General features: G+C 43.0%; 1 long non-coding RNA gene across 4 annotated transcripts in view; it reads left to right on the top strand.

The window, feature by feature from the left end:
* LOC112551581 overlaps window positions 1–22,150 on the top strand; it is a 156,903-nt gene that overhangs the window by 121,439 nt on the left and 13,314 nt on the right. The window contains exon 4 of one of the 4 annotated variants that reach the window (XR_003095887.1): window positions 4,714–4,880. The exons of the other annotated variants lie outside the window; for them this stretch is intronic. This is a non-coding gene — a long non-coding RNA (uncharacterized LOC112551581). The remainder of the gene's footprint in view (window positions 1–4,713; window positions 4,881–22,150) is intronic. 4 annotated transcript variants of the gene reach the window in all.

Raw genomic sequence — 22,150 nt, 5'->3', positions numbered from 1 at the left:
ATATACATTCAGTAGATCTGCAAATCTACTGTACTGCAAATACACTGTATTTGCAGGACTCTAGCTACTGGTGAGTAACCATCCTTTTTTTCTTTTTGTGGTAACATTGAAGAATTTTTATCTTTTTAATGGTTTTTGCAGTTGCATGGCACTATATCAAATTAGCCAATAAAGATTATGTGCTGTCTCCTTTAAATCTGTGACAAGGGTTGAAGATGAACCCTTCCTGTATGATTATTCTCATGAAAAGCTCCGCACTTTTATAACAAAGAAGCGCCCTTTACCTGTGTGCTTTTGCATTCGCTGAGCAGGTTATATTTTTATGATGGGAAATGTCTGAATGCTTGTGTTAGAGGGATACACCACGTGATCTGATTAGTGCAATGCAGAAAGGCGTTTATGAATAAAATTTAATATGTAACAGGATAAGTCTGTTACACTAACTATGCTGGCTTAATTTCTTATAAAATAAGTGTATATGTCCTTGAAGGCCTTATATAAGTGTTCACCCAGAATGAATCCAGCATGCTCATTTCATGATAAAATAGTGGCTTCAGAACTAGCTCCTTTTTTATGAATAGTCACCAATAATTTGCTATATAGGTGCTGCTGTTATAGGCAAAACTTGGTGGAAGAGAGATTTTCTGTGATAATCTGTTTAAGGGGGAGTTTGATTAGGGTTCTTAGGGCTAAAGATGACATTTTTCTTCTGTGGAATTTGCTAAATTCATGCAATTCTTTGATTCATTTCTGCTTTGTGCTAAATGCTTTGTGTTCTTGATCCATATGTGCAGTAGGGGTGTGCGAAATGGGCAGTATTTGATTCAAATTCAGATTCGGCTCAAATCAGGGACAGTGATTTGATTAGTTGATTTGGATCGCTGTTCCAGTTCGATTCGGCTGAGTCCAAATCTGAAGATTCAATGCTGATTCAGAGAATCAGCAATTCGTCTATAGACGCAGCTTTAAATGCTTTTTCTACATACCTTGAGGTACCAGGCAGCTCGTGAATGCTGCGATGCTGGGGCGGATGGAGCATCCCCCAGGGGGGCGGGGGCCGCGTGCTCGGTGGCAAACCTGGAAGAGGACCGGAAGGACTTCCAGTCCACTTCTGGGTCCACTGCCGAGTGCACAGCAGACCCCCTGCACCCTCCTGGCTTGGTGATCAGCCGCAGGGGGGACCCCGGGTGCCTCCCCAGACCCAGGAGACATCAGTCACTGAGCCAGGACATGCGGGGGGTGGTGCCCTGCGTGCTCCCCAATGGACTGGAAGTGCTTCTGGTCCATTTCTGGGTCTGCTGCCGAGCGTGCTGGGGACCCTCCTGTGCTCCTGTGGGACGCTCCATCCGCCCCAACACTGCAGCAATCACGAGCCGCCTGGGACCTTGAGGTAGGTAAAAAAAACATTTAAAACTGTCTATGTCCAAATCATCAAATCTTTCCGAATCACTCCAAATAGATTCAGAGGGTTCTGATTCGATTTGGACAGATTAAAGGGTCTCCTGATTAATTTCAGATTTGGAGATTCAGCCACCAAATCGGGCCAAGTCTCCGCCAGGTTGCATCAGTGACCGAAGCTTCAAGCAGCTCTAATATGCAACACGCATTAACAACCCCACTTTTACAAGCCACGTTAAGATTTTGAAAACCAGGAGGCTGAAGTTAGTCTCCAAAATCTATATGTAGGAAAGTGCCTGAGTATCTACTAGCTATCTATTAGCTTGTAAGGCTTAGCATGTAAACCACTCAAGCCTGAGCAGGCATCCTGCATGTGCAGTTAGGACTGATTAAAAACCCCCCAAATCTATGACTTGCATGTTCTGTTTTATTTTAGGATGTATTTTAAGGTAGACTATAGTGCTCTGTGTGATCTGGTCCTCCTCGTTGATCTGCTCCATTGTAGTCGTTGATCCGCTCCGTCATTGATCTGTTCTGTTGTAGTGATAATTGAAGTCAGTGAGATTGGTACAACGGATGGTCCAGTCCCTACATTTGAACGCTAATACGCTTGGGTGTAGTGGAAGGGCCATGAGGGGCGATGGGTTATTTTTGCTTATTGGTTTAGGTGTCCAAAACAATTAACCTTCAGCGCGCATTGATCAGGCTTACACCACGAGGCGTGCTTGTATTTGGTTATTGGGGATGTCAACTGGGTGGACCTTTTCCCCACGTTCTGTTTCTTTTGGAGTTGTACATAACTTCTGCATAATTTGTAATGGAGTTGTCCATAAGCATGGACAAAGAAAAAATTTTTTATTCATCTAAGAGGGCTTTTACCTTTCCTTTCTTTCCTTCTTTCTTTTTTCATCTGGCTTGTTAAAAAGTATGTTAATTGACTAGACAGGCACATGGGAAGTGAGGCAGTACAGTATGTTGAGACCTGTGCTGGAAAAGCCCAAGTACAAAACAGGAGCAAGAATTCCCTTCTCCCCCATTGCAGACATGTATCAGACTGGTCCTTTCAGCATGTGGAAGCGGGTGAGAGTATTTACTCAGAAGTATTAATTGATATTTGTAGTGCCTTGAAGAGTCCAAATGGGGCATATTATTCTTGTCTTTTATTCTCTTATTTCTTATTCAGAAGTTGAACTCCTATTTAGGGCAGCTGATTATGTAGAACTAACCATCAAAAATAAAAATGCCTTTTCCCCCAGCCACTGCTGTTGGGAGGAATCCTTAATATCTTCATTGCTAATCAGTCCTTATTCACTGAAGTCATTGTGAGTTTTGTCTGAGTAAGAATTGAGTAAGGAACTGAGGATATGACACTGAAATACCAAAGATTGTTGCCATTTTATATAGCATTTTTATTGTTGAACAGAAAATGTTCAGAATATTCAGAGATGAATTTCTAGCAAAATTTGGTGACGTGTTTCAGTTGAAAGGCGTTGGATTGAGATCAGTTTCTATAATACGGATGTGTTTGGAGATCTGAAATTCCACGTTGGTAGCGTCCTGACAGGCTGCTAACTGTTTATTAATCAGTGAGATTATCAACTTCATGTGTTTTTATGTTTGGAAGAGTTTAACAATTTCTGACCATTCAATACTTTCTTACATGAGTAATCCCTTTCACTTCTATTAGGCATACTTGTGTCAGTAAATGACTCTTACATTAAACTTTGCCATTATTCTCTCTTACTTTACTCTATTCCTTCAAGAGTTAACTTTCTAAGCAGCCACAAATTAGTTCTCTCAGTTGTTTTAATTATTTTTCTTGTCACGCACAGTGAAGGTCCAATGTTTGTGAAATGTCTTTTTTTTTTTTTTTTGTCCCTTTTCCATGGCCATTTCAACTATGCTGGCATTGAAAAACTAAACCAAAATGCTGCCTATGTGCTGTCTTATTATTTCTGAAGATTTGTGTCTTTTTCTCAGTTTAGCGTTGTTAATTTTTATAATTTTTTTCAAGATGGCTCAGGCACGCCAGCATTTTGTGTCTCAAATGCATGCATGAGGCACGTTAGCAGCTACTCGCTATCAGTGGGCTTCCATGTGCTTGCTGCCTGTTGACTAATTTCCTTCTGTGTATCTGACAGGTGACTCAGAGCAAAACCTGGCAGATGGCTTCATCGTTTTAGTATGTAGCCAGAGCCTTCTGAGATGAGTTTTGGAATTTCCATCAAAGTAGGGATTAGGTTCAGGATATACCAGGGGGGTACAGCCCACCATAGGAGTGTAAAATAAGAGGAAATCGTTCATCGCGAGTCATCTTGTGGTTGGATGATTCAGGGGTCTGCTGTTGGTGGTCAGAAAGGCACGTGCTTCACCCCACAGTCTTTGTGTGTTACTCAGACTGCAATCTGTCTCTTAAAATTAATTCCACCCTTCTGATTTTTGTCCAGTGAATTTATTTCTGGAAATGAATAGCTGCAGTTGCTGGACTGAGTAGTGTGAAATTCTGTTTACAATGAGCATGTTTTCAGCGGGTGACTTATCGATCACATTTTTGTTGGGGGCGGGGGAAGAATAAGCATTTGAAACTTGTTTAAAAAATATTCTCTTGTATTTCAGTAATAGAGAAAGTAAAGGCTACTTAGTTTCCTAATGATGGAGGAGTATCTGAAAAGCTATTTCTTGGAATAGTAGATCCGTTGGCACTAGCTGGTGATTTCCTGTGCATTTGCTGTAAGACACACTCTGTGATGTGAGTAGGTGGTACTTAAGAGGTTGTTACGAAACCAGTTTTCAACCACACGTTTTGAGTCATGGATCAGGAAAAGGGATAGCAGCTTTACTGCTTTCTCTTTGTTTGAGCAGGGTATTTGTAGTGCACACGCGGTATATTCTGCGTTTGTGTGGAGCAAGACTGATTTGGAACGGATCTAATCTTCTGTTAGGAGCTCTCTTTTTATGCCACTCCACTTTTGAGTCGGCACATGAGAATGTGGACTGAAAGGACTGGAAGCAGGGTGCAAGGTGCATAAAGAATAGTTTCCTGCCTGTATTTTTTAAATGGAAGTATTTTCTCATAGTTTTTCCCAGATGTGAGAAGCAAAATGGAGTTTCATCAATGACTACAGTCTGTGCTTAAAACAAGATGGTTATTTGGAACACCTTGATTCTGTTCAGGAAGCAAAGATAGATGGCTTTTCCACCAGAACATTTCAGGAAATTGGTCTGGTTCCTGGGCCGAAGGAACTGTTGACCTACTGACTCAGTTATGAAGAATAAAGAAAACAGTCTTATTGTGGTTTCCTTTGTTGATGGCAGATTCAGAAGATGTCTGTGATCATGCAAGTATGACTAGCCGAAGAGAGGTGGCTCTAGCGTGCATGCTGCATTTTGGATTTGTTTTGTGCCTGCGAGGAGTTGCATTCCTGACCAGTGGAGAAGAACACAACTTCGGATTTGCCGGCTCTCCTGGTGACCATACAATGGTAAATTTCATACAATTTTAATTTCTACTGGATTATAGTGTCCCTCTTTTAGTAATCCCTTTTTGATCTTCTCTTGGCATCACTGAATGGAAAAACAGAGTATAACAGTACTAAATATAGCACAGGTAGCGTTGCTCTTTACATTGGGTTGGAATATTTTGGAATCCACATGAGCATGTGGTTCAGTTCTTTGGATTAGCCTTTACAGGGAAGATCAACTGGCTTCCAGGAGCATTTAAATTTGAGGTTTAGATTCAGGTTCAGGCTCATCTCTGCTACAAAAGGATCCACATTGTTTTCCTTGGACTGTTATTTAATGTTGATAAAATTGTTCTTTGCAATCTATGGTAATAAGTGGAAGGGATTGGCTAGTGTTCGGTGCATCAGGTTTGGACTGCACGCTTTCATTGAATCGCCAGTTGGGATTCTAGGAGGATCAGATTAGGCATTGTTTCCCTTTCCAAAGCACTGTAGGTAATGTGGGTATACATCCTTTTGAATTACACATTAAAAATTATGTCTGCACATAGACATAAAAACTGATTATGTTTTTCATAATAAGATATATTCAACTTTACAAGTATACTTTGATTATTAAGTATCTCAGTAAATTCTAACATGATATCAGTTATAAAAAGCATTAACATAGCATTGGTTAAATTATGGGCAGTACTGATTGATAGAGCAGGGGCTGAGAAGTGAACATTTTAAATTCTACTAATGACTGCTACTGCTTTGTGACCTTGGGTAAGTCATTTAATCTTAGTTACACCCTTAGGAAATTATGAATAATGCCTAATCGCCTCTAATAAAGTAACGTATGAGCTGTCAATGGTATGTATTCTGTCTTGTATCTTCAGAGGAAACTTTTTCAGCATTTTAATTTCAAGAAAAAAAAGTTTTGCCTGCACATTAATTCATAGTAGTAAAATATGTTAAGGGCAAAAGGGGTAAGCAAAGAAGTGATTTTTAATTTATCTAACCTGTTACTTGATTTTTCTCCTCTATGCATATGAAAGTAACAGTCACCTTTGGCATCATTAGTTAGTGGTCCCAGATGAAGCTAGGAATTCATTATGTATGGTGGAATTTCTTCTGCGGGGCGTGTGAATCAAGGAAGCCTTGCATGTCCAAGTGCACCTAATTCCTGAGTTGCAGTAAGGATATTGGGTTTTCTCTGTTGCAATATCAGCAAAGCAAGCCATACAGCAGAGCCTCCTACCATACCATGAATAAAGCTAAGTAAAAAAGGAGGGTATACCATTATACCACATCTCCTTTTATTCATTGCTTCTCTTGGGTCTCAGGTTAAGCACTTAAAACTCCTCAAGTAACTTTGTGGTGACTGGTTCCACCAAGAGGAGTAGGTGTCAAGGTCAAAGAAAAGTGACTTACTTTGGTTGGTATGTGGGTGTGAAAAACCTAAAACAAGGAATGAGTGGAGGAAACTATGTTACTTGAATTCAATAAAGGGATGGTTAAATGAATTAGCTTTCTTGAATTTACATTTTGCCAATTATACTTCTGAATTTAACCACATAACTCTAAAATTACTCAGGTAACTATAAGCTTATCAGAGGTTTCTCAGTAAAGACTCTGATTTTTAAAACATATCACTTCCTTATCACTTTAGGTCAACAGAGAGGAAGTTTTGAGTTTTTATAACTAAATTATTAACTGTTAAACATAAATTGCAGTGGTGGATTGAATTTCCTTACACTTAAACCAGAAAATGCTTAAATACTGAGAAATTAAAGCAGACCACATGTAAGGAGAATGAGATTTTGATCTTCAGTTAATTGTCGTTTATCCCACCTGCATTATGTAGTGGGATGTGGAGTCCTGTTGCTGTTCTTTAAAATAATCTGTTGTTCAGAGAAGGTGATCTGGTGTGCAGGAAGTATTTCATATCTTCGAGTAAAAAATAAATATTAAGTTCATTTTGTATTACACAAACTGAATTTTCATTAGTTTTTTTATGTTTTCATAGTAGTTCTGCCCTGCCTTTTTTACAGCGGGTGCATCTACACTAGATGCTTACTGCAGAATTACCTATTTAGCTCTGCAGTAAAGCATCACCGTTTACATGAGTGGTGCTCTTTGACTGGAGTAAACTAATTAACTTGCCATAGGATGGTACTGCCCAACACAAGTACTATTCAATGGCAGGGTTATTTCCTCCACCTTAATGCATATGTAGATGGTGACTGGGTCTGGCTGCCTGCTGGCTAGTCCTGCACTGTAGCACCCTTGCGCCCCAGCCAGTCCCTCTGCAGCATGCTGAGCTGGGGGGAGCAGCTCCGGGCTGGCAGGTTGACTTCCCTCCCCCAAGGCCTTCTGCCTGCTGGGGCTGTGCTGGCTGCCCCAACTCAACGTGCTGCGATCTTGGGCACACGTGTAAATAGTTGCACGTGGGAGCAATAAACAGTTGTGTGAACTATGCCGGAGTTTGTGTCGCACTCCGTATTGCATGTAGACCCACCCAGTGTGAACTAGCATGTTGTGATAGCATCACGTTCTAGTTGATTGTTTTTTTTCTTGACTTATCCTGATGAACAGCAGTATACAGTGGCAGTTTCAACTGCCTTTCAGTGTCTTTGGAATAGAAAGTTAAAATAATGCTTGAGCTTTAAGGTGAACAGGTGATGAAGAATGGACCTGCCTAAAACTTGTGTGTTGCAACCAGGTATTTGTCCCTGATTGCAGTGAAGTTAATGGGAAAACCCTTGCTAACTTCAAAGGGAGAGAAATTGGACCGTACTGTGTAATTCTAATTAATTGCATCCAGTATTTTCTGTGCGTTTTCTTCAGCGGCATGCTATCAGAGTTGCTGAGCACTCCTATCCCTAATGGCAAGGCAGAGCAGCATTTGGCATATCTGAGTGGGTGCATCTACGTCCGCAAATAATGCAAAGCAATAAACTTCGGTGCATATCGTCTTCATGTTCTCCTGGGACTGCAGCACGTTGAGCTAGAGCAGCCCCTGCTGACAAGGGCCCTGAGGGTCAGCCTGCCAGCCTGGGACTGCTCCGACCCAGCTCAGCCTGCTGCAGAGGGGCTGGCGGGGGCACGAGGGTGCTCCAGTGCAGGGCTAGCCAACAGGCAACCCCTGCACTGAAGCAGCCCCGTGCCCCGGCCAGCCCTGTCGGCATCGACGCATGCGGTGCCGCGCACTGAAGAGCTCCGCATTGGGATAATACTTGTAATTACAAGTACTAACCCGCGGCAGAGTTAGTTTCCTGTGGCCTGATTGGGCCTCATGTGTAGACATTAAAACTTCACTGCAGAGCTAATTGGGCAGCTCTGCAGTAAACATCTCGTGTAGAGGCGCTCAGCGTCAGCTCCAAAAATGCTGATTCCAACCACTGAGGTTCAGGGCTGCACTGATGTACCTTAATGTTTACTGAACTTTTTAAAAATGGCTTTCTAAAATTGCCTTCAGGGTTGTTTCTCAGAACTAGTTAGTTTCTAAGGCTGCTTACAGATGCTAAAACCCCCCCCCCCCCCCCCCCCAAAACTGCGCTTTACCAGAAGAAGCAGCACATTAGTTCGACCTGCCTCCATAGCATCTGTATAGATCGGGTAATTCAGCGGGGCTTTTTGGCACTTTTATCTAATAGCTGATTCAATCAGCTATTAGATAAAAAAGCCCCATTAAACATCCGAACTATACAGGCATTGCCTGAGCTGGGTCCAGCTAACATGATGCTTCTTCTGGGCATGTGCTGGGCTCAGTGTGGGAGCGCGCCAAGTTTAAAATAAAGTGCCATTCTTTTTTAATGTCTGTAAGTAGCCTAAGGTGCCCCTACCCTGCCTTCTGCCTTCATGTTTGTGTTACTGGTTACAGATAAGGTCAGTTTACAAGTAGTAGATCTTTCTCTCTCCTTGTCAGCCCTGCCAATTCCTCCTGGAATCTGAAAGCCAAATTGAGTCCTTTCTGGACCATTCATGTCCAGTAGTAAAAAGCATAGCTGGAGTTTATGTACAAAATTATTAACCTTCATATTACCTGGACCAGGAAATCGGTCACTCTTTGGGATTTGTGTTGAAGCTTTAGTGCTTAACAGAAGTAAAAAACTGGTTTGATCAATAAAGAAAAAGAAATTGTATATATACAGTCCAGAGGTGCAGTTAACTCTATATAGAGGCGCAATGAGTAAGAAGGTGCCATTTTCATCTAATCGCTGTTCAGAGTAGGTCTGTACTCAGGTCTCCGCTTATCTCTGCTACTTGCTTCCCAGTTATCACTGGTAAACTGGCCTGCCAGGACCCAGACGTAGCTCGTTAAGGTTATAAACCTGGGGGTTTATTATGTGCAATCAAATGGGAAACAATAGGCATTTGATCAAGTTTGACACAAGAGTAAAGTTGCCTCCAGAGTTTGGAAACTTAAACTGCAGTTACGAGGATCAAAAAGGCAACCTAAATTCCCCACATGACCTGTTTTTACAAGCTGTTATGAAAGAATATATAACGTTCTGTTGCCAAAACAATGTCCTAGGCACGAGTGACTCATAACGGAGATTTCAGCTTTACTCTTTGATTTACTTTTATTTACCAAAAATAAAAATATTCCAAGAATAGAGGTAGTTGTGCGCAGTTCTCCTGTTAGGGCAGGACTCCTGCTGGAGGTATATAAATGCAACTCATAGGATTTATTTTCAGGCTTTTATTTGTAAGAAGAGACCATGGTGGCCTTGCTGTTTGTTATTCCTTACTGAATCCATACAACAGTCTCTTCTGAACTGGATTCAGATGCAGCAGAAATCACAAGAGACTGTCCTTGCTGGTTGTCTGCAGTCTCTTGTCTCAGCGATGCCTTCCTTGTCCTTCAATTCTGTGCACGTTGAAACCATAATTATAGCATTCCTGGGACCGCATTGTTGCTAATAGGTTTCTATCAGGTTGGTTGGGTGAGGAAGGATGGTTTTGCACTTAAGGCATGGGACTGCAAGTCAGGAATTTTAGTTTCAATGTTATGCTCTTTTAACAGGCTCCTGTGTGACTGTGATCGAGCTTAGTCCCTTTGAACCTCATTACTAAAACAGAGAGAAGAATATTTCTATTTTGTGTCCCTTTCTTAGTGTTAAGTATTCGATTCTCAGCACTTTGGGATGGTTAATGTTGTACAGCATTCAGCACAATGTATACTGCATCCATGTCGTGCTAGAGCTTCTAGACATTACTACTATATAAATAAGTACTGTGGGAAATGTGTGTATAAAACCTCATAGATTTTTGTAGCCTTTACAGACTTGGTAGTCAAACACCGTTACAGACTGCTTCTCTATCATTCCTTGTTTAAAAAAATATTTATGCATACCAGGCTTAGAAATGTGTGCGATGATTCTTCACAACATTTGGATTCAGTTTGGAGCAGGGCATCAATGAAGGAGCTGTGATGCCTCTGTAAAAACCTAGAAAAGACTTTTCTTGTAGGCACGGACAGATCCAGGATTTTGTGAAAAGAGACGCAGGGACTGCACCCCTGCTCCCAGCTTCACCTCCAGGCAGGCAGACCGTGTTGTGGGATCAACAGCAGGGATTTTTTTTGAGTCTCCAAGTCGGTTAAGAATCCTGTCCCATCTCCCCCTCTGTCCTCCGCAGCATATCCCCTCCCCTGCCCTCCCTTTTGCCCCTGCTGCTGCTGCTGTCCTAGGCTGATCAGGGGGTGGAGGGGGTTCCAGAGCCACTCCTGTCCCCTTCTAGTTGGGCTCAGCAGGGGACACCAGTGGCAGCTGGGTGGGATCCTCCTCACCACCCAACCCTTGTGTGTTCCCTGCTGAGCTCTGGGGCCCTCCCCGCACAACTCACCCAATTCATTTTACAGCAGGGAGAGGCTCCAGGGCTGCTGCAGTGGGCTTAGCAGACGATGGCAGTGGGTGGGTTCACCAGCCCAGGCTTGCTCCCTGCCTGGCAGGGAACACCCTGGGGACTGGGCTCGGAGGAGGACTGGCCTGCTGCCGCTGCTCCTGCTTCAGCTGGTTCCTGGCTGGAGCAGGCAGGAGTGGCTCTGGAGCCCCATATCCCCTCAGCCAGGGGCAGGGGTAGGGGCAAGAGCAGGGGTCCCTACAGCTGAAGATTGAAGCGAAGTGGGTGCTCAGAGCAGGGGAATGGGGACTGGATTTTTATCTGATGTGTGAAATTAAAAAAAAAACAAACTCGCTGCTGCTTCCAGTGTGGTCTGAAAAGGGGGTGCATCCACACCATTGTGCCCCCTCTCCCCCTGCCCCTGGCTGTGCCCCTGTTTGTAGATAAATTGTTCAAGCAAAGGACTCCAAATACAGAAGAGTTCTGTAATGAGTTGCCTTGCCTATTCTCTTCTTTCTCCCTTTCTTTTTCCTCTCTGGCTTCTCCTTCCTCCTAAACTTTCCAGTGTTATAATCCGTTTTCTCTCCTACATACTTAAAAATAGGCAATGCTTTCATGCCACATGTTCTCTCCTACTTTCCCTCTTCCTCGTGGCTTGAAAATAGCAAACAAAACACACAGTTGACTTGGACAAGAGTCTAGTATTTCACTTTAAGAATGAGTCTTCCAAATACAAAAATCAAAAGGAGCTAGCTGACCGTGCCACATAATAACCCTGGGTTCAATCCTACAATACTTATTTATACACAAGTAAAGATTCTTCCATATGTATGTGTTGGTAAGATTGGACAATAGTAATGACATACCTGTCAGTAATTGCCACTTGGCACTTTGTTGGACAGAAGATATTTGTTGTATTCAAGCCATAGACAGCGTGGAATGATTCCAGGCTTGCAGTTCACATCAACCTTCCTGCAAATAATGTAAATGCAGATCTTTGGAAGGGTGGTGTAGTTGCCATATGAAGATGTTAGAGTATCACGTATTAATTGTATACGTTGATTAAAAATGTGATTATCAGGAGACTGGGAGAATTCTTGCTAAAGTTTTTAAGCCATCTGAAAAATACCTGTGTGTGGAATTACAAAATCATAAATGGAAAGATCTACCATATTCATTCAATTCCAAGATGAAGTCTGCCCCCCCGCCCATTTAAAATGGGGGGGGGGGGGGGGGGGGGGAGAAGTCCCTCATCTTGGAATGGAGTACGAGGCAGTGGGTGGATGGGTGGCTGCTGTGGCTTTGACTCCAGTCCAGACCCACAGCTGCCTGTCCCCCACTCAGAATTTGGTTTTCCAGTACAAAATCATAGAAAAAGAGGGTTGAAGGGACCTCAGAAGATCACATCTTGTCCAGCTCCCTGCTCAAAGCTGGACCAGCCCCAGCTACATCATGCCAGCCAAGGCTTTGTCTACCCGGGTCTTAAAAACCTCTAAGGATGGAGACTCCACAACCATTACAGAAGCGTTGAATACTGAGTGACCAACTGCAGATGCTCCTTCAGCGTGACAAAGGGTATTTATACCTAAAAGCTTGCAAAGATTTTTTCCCACTATTTGAGTTGGTTTAATAAAAGATAGCAGATTAACCGAACCTTGTCTGCCTATGTCCTTAGACAAACATGGTTACAACCTACACCCCTGATTCTTCCACTTCTGATTTGAGAATTTCAGAGTCCAGGAGACCTCAGTAGCCAAGTGGTTGGGGGGATTCATGAGGCCAGCATGGCAGCGTAGGTGAATAGGTTACCTTCCCCTAGGGTTATCTAGAAGTTCACAGGCTAGAGGTTTCAGTGGTGAGAGAGGCTGGGATGGGCAGGTTGGAGAAGAGACAAATGCTTCAGGTAAGTGAAGGTGTTGGAGAATCAGATTGTGTAACTGAGTTGGAAAATGAATGAAGGAATGTGTGACTGTGTGGGTGAGTGAGTGATTAAGAGAATATGTGCATGGGTGGGTAATTAGGCTGGCAAGTGAGAGGAGGTAGGAGTGGGTGGATGGATGAACAGGTATGTGACTGAAACCGAACCCGCTTTGTGGCGCAGCTGTGTAATGATACATGAATGTTTGGTGAAAGAGAGAGAAAGAAATCAGGAACATTTGGCAAAACTATGCATACAGGACCAAATCAGAACTACTGACTTTGTGACATGGCATTCACGTAATTAGAGAACCGGACCAGGAGTTAAGAGGCTTGGATTATTTTATCGAATTTGCCTCTTGCTGTCCGTGTAAACTTTGACAGGCCACTTAAACCAATTTTGCTCTATTTCTACATGTGAAGAACGGACTTCATACTCCATCCTTGTGAAGTGATTTGCAGTCCTTTTCTAAAGCTTCAACAGAAATATGTTCAATTAATTAGTATTGATGAACTTATACATGATCCCTTGCCTCAACAACGTCTCCCAGAAAACAAGATAAGATAAATTATACACATTTAAGTAGTGTAGCTGTAGTATTGTAAATGAGCACGGTACTTTATAGGCAGTGGCAATTGTCCCTGCACTCCAGATGGGGTGGGAGGATTGATTTAACCAGTATAGTTGCATTATATCCATTACCCTTGTACTAAGTTGATGACAGATCAGCAAAGACACAAACGTCTCTCCAACATAAAAGGGTCCATTTTTAATTAATCAGAGCCCCGAACAGCAGTTTCACGTTCTTTACTACAATTTCTGTAGCATTGGTCATAGTTCGCTGTGACTAATCCATAGTTGTTTTTCAATTTACCATGACAGAGTTACGGCCCCGGCTGTGACCTTCCCCGTGCCGTTACAGTTGGGCTATTGTTCAGCGTAATTGCGGTGCTATCCTGTTAAGTTTTATTAAGTTGTGCACAGTACATTTTCAGTTTTTACTGTAACAGAGCCGAGACCTTTTGAACTCCAAACAGAGGTGAATATTCACTGTGGGAAGTCATAGACTTTATCTTAATTGTCCCAAAAGGTGTATCTTTACAGTGGAAGAGCTGTTGTGCATTAGCTCTGCTGTAAACTCCTAGTGGACGCACGACTCTGTAGTTTTTACTATGAGATAATTAACTAATGTCATCTATATCCCTCTTCCTACGGTTCACCTCACCTGCCTTGTGCTTAAAACTAAGGTACCTTTTCATCGCCAAATAGCCGTAAACATTTTTTTACAATGAAATCCTAGCCCTTGGCAGAACTGTGCCAAGCAGCAATTTAACACACGAGGTGCCATAAATGTGATCTGCCACAGACCTTTTTTATCAGCATTATTTTAGGAAAAAAATACCGTGGCCCCTTAGACGTTGTTTGTGATGGAGCTGATCCTCTTTGCCTGCTGGGAATGTCACGGTGACGACAAAAACATGACTCTAATAATCCCCCTGCTCCCAAAGCACAGGCCGGTCTATGCCACTTCACCTGCCCGAGGATTTGTGCTACCGTTCTAGGAATACAACGGACATGGGAACAATTTTTATATATATGCACATGAGCCAGTACATCATACTATACGTATTTTCAGCGGAGTCCACAGCCGTCCTGATTCCTGTGCTCATGGCCGTGTTCTTTAAGCACGGAAAAAAGTTGGAGATTCAAAGACAGCGTTGTAAGGGTGCTGAGAGAGCTTTGAATGTGTTTATTATTGCGGCACGTCAATCTTATCTGATGTTAATGCACCCTTTGTGCCACCCGAACTTGAAGTTTAAACAGTGGGATACGGTAAATGATTAAAGTATTTCTTATCAACCTGAAGCCTGTAAAACTAAAGCTACGTTAGTGTTCTGGTAAAATGAATAGGGCAGTCCTGGATGTGGAAGCCACAAGAGGGAATCCTAGCTAACCTTGAGGGAGAGAGGGGGATGATCCTTGTTAAACATCCTATTCCAAGGAAGTTTGTCTGATAACTACAATTCTTACTTGTTATTAGATAAAGTCATAAATCATATACTGCAGTTAAGTGGAAATGTTTTACTCTTGTTATGACAAAAATCCCTCTTGAGTATTCAGCAGCTATAAATAATTGGAGAAAGACAGGATGCAAAGGGCTGTGTGGCTGCATTTAATATCAGTGAGGCTGATTTATTTATTTTTTTTAGCCAAAGAGATGCAAATCTGAAGTTCTGACATGGGCAAAGCATCCTTTGGGAGTTTGGTCTGTCCTTTAGGAATCATCAGATGTCTTGCCCTTATGCACAATCAGTAGGCTTGCATGGAGGCTAGTAAAATGTTTACGACTGTAACATTAACAAAGGGCTGAATCCTGCTCAATGTTTTATGAGTGCGTTTAGAAAGTTGAACAATCTCAAATGTCACATTTTTTCAGTAGAAGGAACATACAATTTTGAGGTTCGGGAAGTGCGGAGACTTTTCCCTTCTGGTTAGTGTAATGCTGTTTGTCTCTCCTTCAGTGACAAGACTTCCAAAGCATTTCAGTAGGCCTGCCTCGTCTTTTGTCCTTTTTTCCATATGGGTGTGTGCTTCCTTTTTCATTATGGATTTTTTTTTTTTTTTTTTATGTAGCCACTCCTTCCATTTTGAGAATAAGGAATGAACTTCAGACTCGAAGCGGGGAAATATTTCGTAAACACCGTAGTTCTGATCCCTCTAATCTTTTGCTACCTGTAGAGGCAGGTGATTGCAGAGAAGGTGCTCTGAAGCTCACTGCCTTTTTCAAGGCTCAGGATTATGCGGTGGAGCAAAATATCTAAAGCTACGGAGAGAGGTCAGAATAGCACGGTTGGAGGTGTGTTGCTCAGAAATGTACCTCTTTTTAGTATCTTTTATTTGATCTTTATGTTGTACAATTCCTCTCGGGCAGATGGTCACTTCAGATATGAAGTTAGATGCGTACGATAAAAATAGCTATTGTTTCCTAGTATTTCTTTTACCTGACCCATTTTCCTGTGCTAAGTGCCCACACTTAAGAGAAAGCAAAGGGAAATCTTTGGTTGATCTCAGGAGCAAGGAAGCAATTAAACGGCAGTTGTATTAACCATGTAATGCTGAGAAAATGTCTGTAGGAAAATGACCAGACAGCTTGAATAAGTCAGGAATATTTTTAGCATATTGAAACCGTTTAAAATGGTAAAGTGAGGGGGGAGAGATGCATCATCCTTCCCTTGTGATTCTGTGGTTTGTCTTAGTTACTTTTATTTTTTTCTTCATAAGATTCGCCACGTGTTTTAATCATAATAGTTGTTCTACAACTTAGCTGCCTAGAGGCTGTGTCATGTGCAGTTAATTTAAAATATGCACATGTAATAATGCTTTTATACTAGCTCATTTCTGGGCTTCTCAAAGAATTTGCACATCTGCAAATGTGTTAAGTTCATGGCACCACTCTGACGTAGATTCAAATAGGGATGGATGAAGAACCCAGTTCACAGAATGGTTACTGTGTAGTTTTGGTTTGAAACGCCATTCAGAAAAAAAGTTTACCGTTCATTGACAAAAATTGGATGTAATTCATTTTTATCTTAGTTAACCCCCACAGAACCAACCCATCCATGAAAAGGAGCTGGAGTCTATTCCAGCTTGTGTGTTGGCAAACAGAGGAAATGGAAGAGAGTTTGAAGACCTTTCTTTCCTGTGAAAACTTGGAGGTAATTAGCTGTGTGAGCCTGAAGCCAGGCAGTGGGCAGGACACAGCTGCACTTAGACCAGGGGTGGGCAATTATTTCGGGTAGAGGGCCGCTTACTGAGTTTTGGCAAGCCATTGAGGGTTGCGTGACATGCAGCCAGGTGCAGCTGAATATTCACTTTCTAAATTTTTTCAGGGCCCTGCGGGTCAGATAGAATGGCCTGGTGGGCTGCATCCAGCCCTCAGGCCGCATTTTGCCCACCCCTGACTTAGACTAACTAATTCAGAGATGCATAAGCTTTCATAAATAACAGCCCACTTCATAAGTTCACTTGCAGTTTTTTAAGGCATCTGATGAAGTGAGCTGTGGCTTATAAACCCGTATGCATCTCTGAATTAATTAACCTATAGGGTGCAACTCTCTTGCTTTCTTCTCCCTGTAAAAGTTGGTTAGATTTGAAGGGGTTTAGCTCAGGCCTGTTTAGGATTTGGTCCCAAATTACAACTGCAAGATGGATCATACCTTCTGATACTGCTCTGCAGACCTTTGAAGAAAGCTGTCTGAAAATTTTCAGAATTGCTCTGCCCCAAGCCAGTATCCATGTTTTGAATCCCTATTTTCAGTGACAGTTTTACACTCAGCTCTTGAAAATCTTCGTAATTTGGGTGCTCAGTGGACAGATGAGTCCCACATGGCTTACCGCACGGTCAGTAGAGTAGATAAGAATAGAAACCAGACCTCCTGGCTCCCAGACATGTGCTCTGAACAGCCACAGCATGCTTCCTCTCCAGCTGCTTTAAAATATGAGTCAAGTAAAGTTTCCCCAAATACTTAGGTGGCTTATGGATGCATAGTGCAGGCAGTGGAAGGTCTAACTTTATGTCTATTTAGTGGAAAAAGCTTATGAAATTCTTTCCTGGCTGTCTCCAGTACATCTCCAGCTTATTATTTTTAAGGCAATCTGGCTGATACATCAGAAGAGAACTTCAGTTGCATGATCTTGCTCTCTGAGATAAGGATGCATGTCCTTGCATATCTTGTAAAATCAGGTTAGTAATTACTTTTACAAGGTGTGTAAAAGTGTAAGCACTCTTATTTAAGAGCCAGATGAAAATGAATTTGGGACTTAATCCAAAAAAAAAAAAAATATATATATATATATAGCTGTCAATGTGCTCACCCTGTCAACGTACAGATATATTTCTTCTTCTATGTATTGCACAGAGGGGAGGTTATAATCACACAAGCGCCCAAGGGGTGGTGGAGATGGGAGTTCAAAGAATCACAGAACATGAGGGTTGGAAGAGACCTCAGGAGGTCACATCTAGTCCAACCCCCTGCTCAAAGCAGGACCAGCCCCAACTAGATCATCCCAGACAGGGCTTTGTCTAGCCAGGTCATAAAAACCTCCAAGGATGGAGCTTCCACTACCTCTCTGGGTGATCTGTTCCAGCATTTACTACCCTCCTAATGAGAAAATTCTTCCTCATATCCAGCCTAAACTTCCCTTGCTGCAATTTCAGATTGTTGCTTCCTGTTCTGTCATCTGCCACCACTGAGGTCCATCCTCTTTTGAGCCCCATTCCGGTACTTGAAGGCCGCTACTAAATCCCCCCATATCTGCTCTTCTCCGGACTAAACAAGCCCAGTTCCCTCAGCCTCTCTTCATAAGCCATGTGCCCCAGCCCCTGAACCGTTTTCATTGCCTTCTGCTGCACTCTCTCCAATTTGTCCACATTCTCTGTATAGCTGGAAGGCCCAAAACTGGACACAGTACTCCAGATGTGGCCTCACCAGTGCTGAATAGAGGGGAAGAATAACTTCCTTTGACCTAGCGGCAACACACCTACCCATGCAGCCCAGTATGCCATTAGCCTTCTTGGCACCAAGGGCACGCTGGTGGCTCATATTCAGCTTATTGTCCACTGCAACCCCAAGGTTCTTTTCTGCAGAGCTGCTGCCCAGCCAGTCACCCCCAGCTTGCACCGGTGCATGGGATTGCTCCCTCCTAAGTGAAGGACTTTGTACTTGTCCTTGTTGAACTGCATGAGATTTATTTTGGCCCGGTCCTCCAATTTGTCAAAGTCTCTGAATCCTAGCCCTACCCTCCGTTGTATTTACTACTCCCCCCAGCTTGGTGTCATCTGCAGACTTGCAGAGGGTGCTCTCTTATGTCATCTTCCAGGTTGTTGATGAAGATATTGAGCAAAATTGGCCCCAACACCAAGCCCTGGGGCTCTCCACTTGATCGTGACTGCCAGCTAGACATTGAGCCATTGATTACTACCCAGGGAGCCCGACACTCCAGCCAGCTTTGTATCCACCTTACAGTCCATTGATCCAACCCGTATTTCCTCAGCTTTCTTGTGAGAATGCTGTGGGAGACCGTATCAAAAGCCTTTTTTTTTTCCCTTTCTTAAATATGGGCACTATGTTTGCCCTTTTCCAATCGTCCCAGACCTGATTGCCATGAGTTTTTCAAAGATGATGGCCAGCGGCTCTGCAATCACATCAGCCAACTCCCTCAGCACCTTCGGGCTCCATAGACTTATATATTTCTCGCTTTTTCTAAACAGTCCCTAATCTGTTCTTTGGCCACAGTCAGCTGTGTTGCTAATATAAGTTATTTAATGGCTCCCAGTTTTCTGGATACCTTGTGGGCTGATGTTCTGAGGTGCTTGCCGTACGACATGAAGAAAGCTGTGAAACTTCTTTGTTAACAGTCAGCCCCCTTGGAAATATGAAATAGGAAATAATGAGAAACAAAGATTAAGGGAGCTTGCTGTAAATGGTCCAACCCATGTGAACCTGAGCCGTTCTGACTAGCGCTAGAGCTCAGCGAGCGGTAGAGGGTCTCCGCACTTCACAGAATCAGGCTTGAAATGCTATGTTTAAACAAAACGGACCTCTGTGTGCTTCCTTCCCTGACGCCTTCTCCCCTGCTATTCTCAGCTGCTGCCTGGCACCTTTCATCTGTCCAGGACGCCCAGCTGCCTTCCTGACCGTTACCAGTTTGGATATGTCATCTGGGGGCAGGTGGTCTTCCTGTGCTGAGTCACGGTGCCAGCTTCATGACTCAGGAATTCATTCCTGGATGCTTGTGTCATAAGCCTGTGATTTACACTTCCCCTTCGCACGTTAGCCTTCTTTTCTAACATGGCTTGCTTGCTTATCATTCATCTTCTGTCCTAGGAGAATTAAAATTGCTGGCCTGTGATCGATATAGGATGACACACAGATAATTGCCATATAGATGAAGCAATAGCACCTTTCATTCCTTAAGGATCTCCAAGTGCTTCACACACATACCGGGTCTGATTTTTTTACTTTCTTAACCCGATTTTACTCTAGTTCAGTTCTTGACTTCAGGTCCAGTAAAACCTGCCTCGATACATGGGATTAGATTAGATGAGCCAAAAGGTTCCTTGCAGCCCTCTGATTGTAGGCTACACTGGACTTACAGTGCTGCAAATTAGAAGAGAATCAGACTCATGACTGATTCATGCGCTCTTGAAATGAAGATATTTCTGGGGTGAGAGTAGCAGCTGCACAGAGAACTGGCATGCAGTATAGCCTAGCAGTAAAGTAAATTTGGAGTTAGAGTAATTTTTAAGTAAACACATTATGAAAATGATCTAATGCCTCGTGCTGCAGGGCAAAAGCTAGTCCTTGTTTTTAAAAGTCAACATGTTACCAGCACATCCGGTATGGCAATTTCTACATTCCTGTGTAGAATAGACCTCTTAGGAAAAGTGCAGCAAAACCTTTCATGTCCATATAAAAACAGGACCTTAGATTTTGTGGTCACGTATTTAAAACAGAGAAAAAATTATTACAGGGGCGAACGTGATTTTTTTGAATGAAACGTTGGTGTGTCAATGAACCTAACATTTTGGCTGAATTGGACCTTTGTCCAGAAGAAAGTCGTTGGACCAGTGCTCATTGCCTTTCCTAGAGGTGAACATGGCTTATTGTCCATACTTTCCATAATTACTACTAGTTTTAAAAGCAAATTACTTCAAGCACCAAGCATAATTTATCACAAATTAGAATTGCAAATGATTTTTTGCTATTTATCGCACAGGTTACTCCAGAGAGGAGGAAAAGGCTGAGACTTGAGGCAAGGATATTGTGGCACCTACAATTGGACTTTTGTATTTTTTTGCCAGTTTCCTGCTAGTCTCTGTCGTATTGTGCTGAACAAATCAAAGGTGTCACAATGGATTTGTTGACTAGGCTGCAGGAGATACAAAAGCATAGCGTTCCTTTTTTGGAAGGAGTTTTTAATTATTGGGTTTAGTGTACTACTTAGCTGTATTTCTGAAGGGAAGAAGAGATGATCTCATTCTAAAATTTGTCGATCTCAAGATGGTATCAGTTAGAGATTGGAAAAAGTGCCCGCCCCCCCCCCGGTCTTTTTACAAGAACAGATCAGCTGACCTGGTGGATCAGGCTCTTTGGAAACACTTTCCAACTCGGTTTCAGTAGCTCACTTGTTTCCAAAATACTCATTTAAAGCAACGCAGTTGAATTATATCACAGGACCACAGGGATTGCCACATGGATTCAGACCAGTGCTCCTTCTGGTTTGATATACTGTCTTCAAAAGTAGCCAAAACTGGATGCATCCCAGGGAGGTTCGGTAATCCTTCAAATGGACAAGTATTTCTAACATACACCAACTACTAATTGCTTATAGTAGGGAAGACTTATCCTTAATAGAAAAGCATTTCACAACACTTTAAAGCGGGTTAAATGCTTTTGCACCGCTTTAATGGTCTTGGTGTTTGCACGTGGCCGTGGCGTATTGCACATTAATTCCAGCCACTGTAGGAAATTTGGCGGTGTAATGAGCCTTAAATGACTTGGGGCGCAGCAAACTAAAAGTCCTTTGGGGAGTTTTAGTTTGCTACCCTTACAGCTGCGGAGCGAGGCACCGGGCTCCGTGCAGCTCCACAGCTCTGCAAGCAGCTTGGCAGCAGCCTGGGAGGGCAGGCTCCACCCAAGAAAAGCGGTGAGCCTAATCCTCCCCCTCGGAGCCTGCCTGAGCTGTGCGGGGGCCCGGTGCTTCCCTCCATGGCTGCGGTGGCCCCCGGGACCAGCCCAGCCGGGTGCTTGCAGGTGGGTGCTGTCTGGTGCAGGGCCGCAGCTGCCGTGGAGGGAAACACCAGCCCCCACCTGCAGCCCAGGGACTGCTCTGCCCACCGGCAGCGGGGTGTGTGCGCACAACACGGGGGTTTATTTAGCCCTAAATTGAAGCAGTGTTTTTTAAAATCTTTGCTTCAATTTAGGGCCCCCATTTTGTCTGCACACGCCCTAGGTGTCTACGCACTGTGGAGTCTCTCAGCCATGGTCCTTATTCAACTTTTGTTAGAGCAAACTCTCACTGATTTTAAACATTTTACTTTCTTCTGTCTTGTTTACATGTCCAGCGCTTCTGGCTGTAAATCTTCATTATCTTCAAAATATAAATCATTAGCTTAAAAATCAGATTTGGACAGAGCAGTGTGCCATTGATTCCTGTGACGAGAAAAATAAAAGCCCGGTAGTTTGCTAGCAATTGGCCTGAAGAAAACTGCAAGGTCAATGAAGTAGGTAAGTATAATTGGCCTTCCCACCACTTTATTAAATATGTTGTGAACTGGGATGTAGTTCATCTGATACTTGCTTTCTTGTGTTGTATTATGTAACACATCTCAGCAAAGTAAAATGCCAGGGCAGTCCAAGATGATTTTGTCTTTACCGTAAGGGGTGCAGATGAAGATAGGCAATGTTTATGTAGTGCTTTCAGGATATAATGCTCAGTTTGAGTATTTTTAAGCTCTTACATCTCCCAGTTCAAGTGG

The sequence above is a fragment of the Alligator sinensis genome, unplaced genomic scaffold (genome assembly GCF_000455745.1).
Source record: "Alligator sinensis unplaced genomic scaffold, ASM45574v1 scaffold268_1, whole genome shotgun sequence".
NCBI lineage: Eukaryota > Metazoa > Chordata > Crocodylia > Alligatoridae > Alligator > Alligator sinensis.
The sequence above is the reverse complement of the archived record's forward strand: the minus strand, read 5'-3'. Positions and strand labels throughout refer to the sequence as shown.